A 7,664-nucleotide genomic window follows, 5' to 3' on the forward strand; every position below is an offset into this window, starting at 1 on the left:
TTCATATGTACAGCAGAATTAGATTTCTCTCTCTCTTTCTCTCTCCTTCTCTCTCTATCTCTCTCTATCTCTCTGTCTACCTATCTATCTCTCTTTCTCTCTCTCTCTCTCTATCTATCTCTCTCTTTCTCTCTCTCTATCTCTCTCTCTCTCTCTCTCCCTCTCTCCCCTCCCCCCAAAAAATTTTGGTAATTGTTCTTTCTTATCTTACGTGCTTTTGATGCCATTTATTGCAACACCATGGAGGTACAGTTACCATATCGAGTGATTTTTGTGTATCTTTCAACTTACGGACAAAATCGACTTATGGTCATCTGTATAAACAGAACCTGTTCATTCCTGGGAACAGCCTCTACTGGGATTCCAGAAGATCAACTGTGACCTTGACCTTGACCATGCTTGAGCAGGCTTCTATCTTGTGTGCTTAGAAAGAATTTGAGAAGAACACAGATTAGCTAAAGCTACATGCATGCTTTCCACAGATCGCTACTGTTGGAGATGAGGTGTGTGCAGCAGTCATGAGGAAAGGCCATGGCAATGATGGGGAGACTTCCCATGCACACCTTCTGGACAACCCACACACGGGTTTCCAATAATGGGGAGACTTCCCCTGCACACCCTCTGGACAACCCACAAACAGGTTTCCAAAGAGCCTTGTGCCTATTTTGCAGAGGCAACCTCTCCCCGTCCCTCATGCACCCCTTTCTGCACACATACGGCCTCCCATCCCCAGTCAGGCCTCCTGCACTCACTCTGCCAAGACACACTGTACCAGTAGACGGTCTGCGGAGGAGCAGCACAGTGCAGCCCTTCTCCAGACAGCAGCATGTCATGCCAGGAGATGTTATGCTTGGATTTGGAGCCCCACAGCCTCAATTTCCCCTAAAGCACCGAGTTCAGAGCCTTTGATTGTCAGCCCAAAACCAATGCAGGTGCAGACTCTGATCCTTTCCAGAGTTCTGCTGGAGGACAGCTCGTGGCGGTGGGCGGAGAGGTGAGGAATGAGTTCACCTGCAGCCAAAGACTGTCTGATTCCGGCAGGGATCAGCGCTTTGGCTGCTTCAGGATACGGAGCTGGTCATCGCGTGTTCTGTGTGTGCTCAGCAACCTTGTCACAGGCAACAGAACGTCAAGGCAGTGGAATGCCTATGACCAGTAGTGCCCGACCACGTCACAGGGTGGGTTAGAAATTTGTCTTGTGAACCCACAGCACAAGAAAGCAGGAGCAGGAGGAGGCACTTGGCCCCCCATTCCTGCCCCGCCATTCAATATGATCACCACTTTTATCGATGCACCATAGAAAGCATCCTATCTGGATGTATCACTGCTTGTTACGGCAACTGCTCTGCCCAGGACTGCAAGAAACTGCAGAGAGTTGTGGACACAGCTCAGCACATCACGGAAACCAGCTTCCCCTCCTTGGACTCTGTCTTTACCTCTCGCTGCCTTGGCGAAGCAGCCAGCATAATCAAAGACCCCACCACCTGGGTCATTCTCTCTTCTCTCCTCTCCCATCAGGCAGAAGATGCAGGAGCCTAATGGCACATACCCCCAAGCTTAAGGACAGCTTCTACCCCACTGTGATAAGACTATTGAACGGATCCCTTATACAATGAGATGGACTCTGACCTCACGATCTATCTTGTTGTGACTTTGCACCTTATTGCACTGCACTTTCTCTGCAGCTGTGACACTTTACTCTGTACTTTTATTGTTTTTACCTGTACTACATCAATGCACTCTGTACTAACTCAATGTAACTGCACTGTGTAATGAATTGACCTGTACGATTGGTATGCAAGACAAGTTTTTCACTGTACCTTGGTACAAGTGAAAATAATAGACCAATTCCAATACCACTGATCTATGCATCTCAACTCTTCTTCTGTGCCAGTTCCCCATCACCCTCAATTCCTCGATCTTTCGAATATTTATCTATCTCCACCTTAACTATATCCGATGATCTGGCCTCCCCCACCCTCTGGCATGCACCACCCAGAGATTCACCACTCACTGAGAGAAGAAATCTCTATGGACCTCTGTTTTAACCAAGCATCCCCTGTCTTGTACAGTTGTACACTTGTTCACGGCCCTCCCACTATTCTTATAAAACATGGTGTAGAGGTGAAAGGACTTCCTATCAGCGGCCCATTCCTGAAGTGTACAACTAGCTGGCAGTGTAAGGGAGTGCAATCCTACCCCTCTACATTGGATGGCTACATCAGGCAGAAGATGCAGGAGCCTGAGGGCACGTACCACCAGGCTGGAGGACAACTTCTATTCCCGCTGTTATAAGACTATTGAACGGTCCCTTAGTACGATAAGATGGACTCTTGACTTCACAATCTACCTCGTTATGACCTTGCACATTGTCTGCCTGCACTGCACTTTCTCTGTAACTGTGACACTTTATTCTGCATTCTGTATTGTTTTACCTTGTACCACCTCAAGGCACTGTGTAATGAATTGATATGTACGATCGGTACGCAAGACAAGTTTTTCACTGTACCTCACTACATGTGACAATAATAAACCAATTCCAATTCCAAACACTCAGCAGGTCAGGCAGCATCTGTGGAGAGAAAAACAGAGTTAATGTTTCAGGGCCAAAACCCTTCATCAATGTTCGATTTGACCCTGAAATTGGAGCATGCAGCCCACCCCTTCATGCCAAGTTGTCAGCTCACTAACAGCAACATGGAAGAGGAGACAGACCAGGACCGTCACCCCAACACTACATTAAGCACTGCCGTGGGAGGACTTTGTCCTTCTAGCTGTGAGGGCTTCAACGTAACATAAAATTAAAAAGAGAAAACTTACAGTAAGCCGGACTGGATTGCATATTCATCTCTTGAGTGGCTTTGAGCCCACAACCTTCTGATTCAGAGATGAGAGGGCTAACCACTGAACCATAGCTGTCAGCACCATCCAGGAGATCCTGAGTTGCTGGGAACATTATCCACCAACCTGTGCCTGCTGAGGAGAGCAGGGGTGTGCAGGGTGAATCTTGGGAGCACACGCAACCCCCAATGTGTTGCCTCCCTTTGTCGAAGAGTGTCCATTGAGTGTGGTTCACCCTCAGCAAGTATGTTAGTTGAGGTGGAATCCTTCACTCAGGGTGAAAAAGAAATCAGCAAGAGCAACTGAGAAAATGCAGGGAAAGTCTGGCCTGAAAGAGAGGGGGAATAAAGATAACGCCAGCACATTACATGTGAAAATATCTCCAGGTCAGGAGAAGAGCGGATGCTGGTTGTGCTGAGAAGCAGACGAAGGATTGGCAGTGCCATGGTTCACTTACCCTCAGGTGAGTGAGGAGTAGCCCAGAGAAACACCTTGACTATGTTCCCTTCCCAACAGTGGTACGCAGCCGGACTGCGAGCTCAATTGAGCAAAGACGAGCAGAGTTTCTAAAAACACACAGGGCCGGAATTTTTGCTTTCTGTGTTTTCCTCTCCCCTTGTCTGTGAAAGAAATGTGTTGGTAGAATTCTTGGCTTGCAAACCCGTTACTGGGGGCTGTGAGCAGTGTTTCAACAAAGAGCATTGGATTGCAAATTCATAATTCTGTAACTCGGAGATTCTGCCCAGCTCAACTGCAAAATGCCTGCTCTGTTAGAATTGTGAGATAGTCCTGGGCTGAAAGAGCCCACTCAGCCCATCTACTCTGTTCTAGCCCTTTGAAGAGCAATGTAGTTTTTTTCAGCCCCACTCTGCTCTTTCTGCATTTCCCTACAATTTATCTCCACTAGATGTTTATCCCAATGTTAAAAACTATTGAATTCCTATTCATTCCCAATCGAACCACTTATTGCATTGAAAGGGTTTTTGTCAAGATCCCTAAACTATAAAATAGAGAAATCATTTTCAATCCAATTATTTTTGATTGTAAAATCCTCTATTAAATCTTCTCCAAGGAGATTTCTTTAAGTAGAGGCAAAGTGTTGCAGCTGGCAGAGATCCGGGTTCAATCCTGACCTCAGTTCCCTCCCACATCCCAAAAACATGCAGGCTGGTAGGATAAGTGGCTGCTTTAAATTGTCCCGTGTGTAAGTGAGTGGTAGAGTCCAGGGGGAATTGATGAGAATGTGGAGATGGGATTAATGCAGGATTAGTATAAAAGGGTGTTTGATGGTCGGTACAGACTCAGTGGGCTGAAGGGCCTCTGTGCTGTACATCTCTCTGTGAGAACAACCACAGCTTCTCCAGTCTCCCCATGCACATGCAGTCCCTGTTCCCTGGGCTTGTTCTAGAAATTCTCTAAATCTTTCACATCCTTCTTGAAATATGGGGCTGGAGTGAAGCACAATCTGGTGTAATGTTTCAGTCCTGATGGAGGGCCATGCCACAGCTGCCTAGCCCAAAGCCCTGGAATTCTTCTGCCTCTCTCTCTCTCTCCTTACAGGATTCCTGAAAACACAAGGGATTCTGCAGATGCTGGAATCTGGAGCAATGCACACAAAATTCTGGAGGAACTCAGCAGGTCAGGCAGCATCTATGGAGGGAAATAAACAGTCGACGTTTCGGGTCGAGACCCTTCATTGGGACTGGAAAGGACTCTTGAAAACTTACCTTTTGGATCATCCTTTTTCTCCCTGTGGTTCTGTGTCAAACATTATTTGATAATGTTCCCGTGAAATACTTCGAGTGGTGTGTGATGACAGAATCACTATTTAAAGGCAACAACTACTGTATTGCAGAGATATTGAATCAAAACCACATCACCTTGCTTGGAAGGATGTCAAAGATCCCAATGGCAGGAAGACAATGAGGGTTTTCTCCCATGTCTTGGTCAATATTTCTCCTTAAACCAAAAAAGTCCAGAGGTCATGATGATGTTATTGGGACTAGAAGGCTTCAGTTATAAGGAGAGGTTGGATAGGCTGCAACTGTTTTTCTTTGGAGACTAGAAGGCTGAGGGGTGACCTTACAGAGGATTATAAAAGTTTGAGGGGGTGTGGATAAGATAGATGGTCACAGTCTTTTCCCCAGGGTAGGGGAGTCTAAGACTAGAGGACAGAGTTTTAAGGTGAGAGGGGAAAGATTTAGAAGGGAACTAAGGAGAAACGTTTTCACACAGAGGGTGCTGGGTACGTGGAACGAGCTACCAGAGGAAGCTGTAAAGGCGGGTGCAATTACAATGTTTAAAAGACATTTAGACAGGTGCATGGATAGAAAAGGCTTAGAGGGATATGGGTCAAATACATGCATTTGACCCATATCCCTCTAAGCCTTTTCTATCCATGTACCTGTCCAGCTTGGATAGGCAAGTTGGTCAGCATGGATGAGTTGGGCCGAAGGGCCTGTTTCTCTGCTGTATAACTCTATGACCCTCTATGACTCTAATTGTCTCATAGCTCTTGTTAGAGGAGCCATTGTATGAATATTGGCCATTCCCTTTGTCTCAACATGTGACATGCCTTAATGATTGGTTGCATGACCATACTCAGTGTCCTGAGAATGGGATAGATGGCTAGGTAAATGCAAACAGTGCCCCTGCTGTCAAGAGAGACACAGAATAGATGCCCAAATTGCAAATTCCCATCGTCATGAGCTGTCATTTCTGTCTGCTTGTCTTTGCTGTTATAGTGTTAGCCCTAAATCTCCGAGAAACCTTGGACCTGAGTCTTCTTTGTCACTTGGCTGGACCTTTCCTGTCGATTTTCCTCAGTTTCAGGAGACCAGTATCCCAGTCCGCCCTTCCATAGTACGGAACAGTTCCCAACATTGCCACGATATGGTCTGGTTCAAGTTTTCTCAGGTTTATTTAGTGTTGCTGCCTCCCATTTCAAGCAACCCAAGTTCAATCCTGACTTCCAGCGCTGTCTGTGTGGAGCTTGTATACTCTCCCTGTGACAGCGTGGGTTCCCCCCCCCCCCCGGGTGTTCCAATCTCCTCCCACATCCCAAAGACGTTAGTCACTGCAATTTTCCTCTCAGTGTAGGGGGGTGGCAGGACAATCAGGGTGGAGTTGATGAGGGAGTATAGGTTACAGGGAAATAAATGGGGGAATAGGATCTGGATTGCTCCAACAACTGGCATGGATATAATGGGCTAAATGGCCTCCTTCTACATCATCAGAAGAGTATATAATTTAGCCTATATGATGGGCTAAACAAGAGGCTGGGCAGTCCTCCCCCAACCTCATTGTAGAGTGCCGAGACCAGCCAGAGCTCTCAAGTCCAGTTCTACGACACTGATACACCGGGCCCACTCATGAACCTTTGAGGGAGGGTTGGTCCACACTTTCTGCAGACTGAGAGACCATCTCATGCAAAGTTTACAACAGGGTTTGTTAGGATAGAGTCTGTGAGACTGAAAGATTCAGAGCTGGGAGTCACAATCTCAAGATAGGGAGGTGGCCATTTCAGACTGAGATAGGTAGATTCTTCACCAATAGTATTGTGAATCTTTAGAATTCTCATCTCAGAGGGCTATGGAGGTTTAGACAGTGAGCTCAACCTCGACCAGAGTGAAAGGAATCAAAGATTTGGGTCAAAGAGAGAGTCATTAACGTAGTTCACCGATAATTCTGTTGACTTGCCTTCCTAAACTAACACAGTCAAGCATTCAAGTTATCTGACATTTTTGTCCTTTGCTTTTCCATGTATGACAGGATCTGGACATCAGAAATCTCTTCTTCCATAGGCAGAGTTGCTGGCTGTTCCATTCCTGCTCAGCGAGTTCTGATATTGCTGATGAAGTCAATGTGGGACCCACAGACTCTGCCACAGATGGGGCAGAAGGGTCCTAAGGGGCTGGGTGGTTGGGTAGTGTGGGAGGTGGTATATTTCTCTGGCCACTTACACTGAGTGTCTGTGTGCTCCCGATGAATGGACTCAAGGGTTTCAATGAATGCTCCTTCACTTTAAATGGTCATGGGCCATGGATTTCCATATGTTGGTGGGATTTTACATTTCTCCAAGAGAGACTTTGGGAACCTCCTTGAATCTTTTTCTCTCTGTGTCGGGAAATTGCTTGCTGTGACAGAAATGAAGAGGTTCCCACATTAGACAGAGCAAGGGTTTAGACTGTCCAGGTAGCTTAAAGACTTAATCACTTAATGTGCTGAAGCTTTAAAATAATAATACTAAAATAATTTATTACAAGAGCTGAGACATCACAGTAAAGATAAAACCAAACTCACAATGATATACAAAACAAGCCAGCACCATAAAAAAAATCACAAGCAGGTTAATAATTAATAAAGAGGAGACACAAGAGACTGCAGACACTGGAATCTGGAGCAACAAACAATCTGCTGGAGGAACTCATCTGCTCGAGCAGCATCTGTGTAGGGGAAAGGAATTGTCTTGAGGACTTGAACTGTCTCAAGTCCTCAAGAATTTCAGGACTTGATTCAGGGTTTCAACCCAAAACGTTGACAATTCCTTTCCCCCCACAGGCGCTGCTCAACATGCTGAGTTCCTCCGACAGATTGTTTGGCTTGTTGTTGCTTTATAATTAATAAGTCCATTAAAAAATCTAAAAATATCAATTCAACCAAAAGGTGCAACCCTTGAGCCTGCACAACAAAAGATTTAAATTTTGTTATCCCAAGAAATTCCATCACTAAGTGATCATCCAGAAACTATTTCCCTCTGGAACCAATAATGAAGCCAAAGAAGCACATTGTTCCAACTTCAAGATGACTTCTTCAAGACAACG

General features: G+C 45.8%; 1 long non-coding RNA gene across 1 annotated transcript; it reads right to left on the reverse strand.

The window, feature by feature from the left end:
- Window positions 1-343: 343 nt before the first annotated feature.
- On the reverse strand, window positions 344-3,383 carry LOC127584155 (uncharacterized). Its single transcript, XR_007958357.1, has 3 exons — window positions 3,299-3,383; window positions 2,510-2,572; window positions 344-423 (listed from the first exon to the last, which is right to left on the reverse strand). It is a non-coding gene; the product is annotated as an uncharacterized LOC127584155 (long non-coding RNA).
- Window positions 3,384-7,664: the final 4,281 nt, after the last annotated feature.

This window comes from Pristis pectinata, chromosome 29 (assembly GCF_009764475.1).
Source record: "Pristis pectinata isolate sPriPec2 chromosome 29, sPriPec2.1.pri, whole genome shotgun sequence".
In the NCBI taxonomy this organism is placed as follows: Eukaryota; Metazoa; Chordata; class Chondrichthyes; order Rhinopristiformes; family Pristidae; genus Pristis; species Pristis pectinata.